This window comes from Petromyzon marinus, unplaced genomic scaffold (assembly GCF_048934315.1).
Source record: "Petromyzon marinus isolate PM22_M1 ecotype Great Lakes invasive population unplaced genomic scaffold, UKy_Petmar_22M1.pri1.0 PM_G_Scaffold_6, whole genome shotgun sequence".
Classification (NCBI taxonomy): Eukaryota; Metazoa; Chordata; class Hyperoartia; order Petromyzontiformes; family Petromyzontidae; genus Petromyzon; species Petromyzon marinus.
In genome coordinates this window covers 390,001-392,500 of record NW_027423013.1, presented here as the reverse complement: position 1 = coordinate 392,500, position 2,500 = coordinate 390,001, and positions in this window count along the sequence as shown.

Sequence of the window (2,500 nt, the reverse complement as noted above, 5' to 3'; positions counted from 1 at the left end):
CGGCTTAACGCACTGCTTCCTGTCAGAGAGGAAGTCTGTGATCCACCTGCAGGTGGAGTAGGGCACGTTCAGCTGGAAGAGCTTGTCCTGAAGCAGGGCAGGGATGATGGTGTTGAAGGCAGAGCTGAAGTCCACAAACAGGATCCTGGCGTAGGATGCTGGGGCGTCCACATGCTGTAGGGTGAAGTGGAGGGCCATGTTAACTGCGTCGTCCACAGACCTGTTGGCTCTGTAGGCAAACTGAAGGGGGTCCAGGAGAGGGTCTGTGATGGCTTTGAGGTGTGCCAGGAGCAGGCGCTCAAAAGACTTCATTACCACAGATGTAAGGGCGACCGGTCTGTAATCATTTAGTCCTGTTGGCCTTAGCTTTTTGGGCACAGCGATGATGGTGGAGGACTTGAGACAGGCTGGTACATGGCATGTCTCCAGGGAGGTGTTAAAGATGTTGGTGAACACCGGAGACAGCTGGCCAGCGCAGTGCCTGAGGGTGGCTGGAGAGACAGAGTCCGGCCCGGCTGCTTTGCGTGGATTCTGCCTCTTGAAAAGCCCATTAACTTCTCCCTCCTGAAAGGAGAGAGTCGTTTCTGTAGTATGGGTGGGGGATGGGGCCTCTTGGGTGGGAAGGGGTGGTTCAGGACAGTCCAATTGTCTTTCAAATCTACGGTAGAACTCGTTCAGGTCGTTGGCTAGGCGGGAGTCGTTAGTGGTGTGGGGCGCTCTGGGTTTGTAGTTGGTGATGTGCCTGAGCCCTTTGGCAGACAGAAGCAGCGTCGTTAGTAGAGAACTGGTGTTTTAGTGTCTCTGAGTACAGTCGTTTAGCCTCTCTCACCGCTTTGCTAAACCTGTTCTTCGACTCCTTGAATCTGTCTCTATCCCCACTCCTAAACGCTTCCTCCTTCTCCAACCTCAACCTTTTGAGCTTTGCTGAGAACCAGGGCTTGTTGTTGTTAAAGTTCACCCTGGTACGTGTTGGGATACAGCAGTCCTCACAGAAGCTGATGTACACAGCCTCTGTGAGTTCATCCAGACTATTGGTAGCAGTCGTGAACATATCCCAGTCAGTACAGTCTAAGCACGCCCGCAAATCTTCCACAGCCTCACTGGTCCACTGTTTAGATGTCCTCACAGCAGGTTTACAGAGTTTTAGTTGCTGCCTGTATGCACGAATCAGGTGGACCAAGGGAGTTCTGTGCGAGCCGAACAGCCCCGTGACCCACAAGAGAAACATCCCCGCCAAATTCGAGCGTTTGACGGGGTCTATCCGTGAAAAAATATTCACGTTTTTGAGTGCACATGCATTTCTGCTGCAAATGCCTCTGGAAGTTTCATGCCGTTCGTATGCCAATTGTGGCAACACGAAAATGACCCGTTTTCCCATTCCGAGGGATTTCTGTGCGACCCTAACAGCCCCGTGAGCCACAAGAGACACATCCCCGCCAATTTCTAGCGTTTCACGGGGTCTATCCGTGAAAAATATAGACGTTTTTGAGTGCACATGCATTTCTGCTGCAGATGCCTCTGGAAGTTTCATGCCGTTCGTACGCAATGTGGCAACACGAAAATGACCCCTTTTCCCATTCCGAGGGATTTCTGTGCGACCCTAACTAACAGCGCCCGTGAGCCACAAGAGAGACATCCCCGCCAATTTATAGCGTTTCACGGGGTCTATCCGTGAAAAATATAGACGTTTTTGAGTGCACATGCATTCCTGCTGCAAATGCCTCTGGAAGTTTCATGCCGTTCCTATGCAATGTGGCCACACAAAAATGACCCGTTTTCCCATTCCGAGGCATTTCTGTGCGACCCTAACAGCCCCGTGAGCCACAAGAGAGACATCCCCGCCAACTTCTAGCGTTTGACGGGGTCTATGCGTGAAAAATATTAAAATTTTTGAGTGCACGTGCCTTTCTGCTGCAAATGCCTCTGGAAGTTTCATGGCGTTCCTATGCAATGTGGCAACACGAAAATGACCCCTTTTCCCATTCCGAGGGAGTTCTGTGCCACCCTAACAGCCCCGTGAGCCACAAGAGACACATCCCCGCCAATTTCTAGCGTTTCACGGGGTCTATCCGTGAAACATATAGAAGTTTTTGAGTGCACATGCATTCCTGCTGCAAATGCCTCTGGAAGTTTCATGCGGTTCGTACGCAATGTGGCAACACGAAAATGACCCGTTTTCCCATTCCCAGGGATTTCTGTGCGACCCGAACAGCCCCGTGAGCCACAAGAGACACATCCCCGCCAATTTCTAGCGTTTCACGGGGTCTATCCGTGAAAAATATCAATTTTTTTGACTGCACATGCATTTCTGCTGCAAATGCCTCTGGAAGTTGCATGCGGTTCGCATGCAATGTGCCGACACGAAAATGACCCGTTTTCCCATTCCGAGGGATTTCTGTGCCACCCTAACAGCCCCGTGAGCCACAAGAGAGACATCCCCGCCAATTTCTAGCGTATCACGGGGTCTATCCGTGAGAAATATTCACTTTTTTGAGTGCAC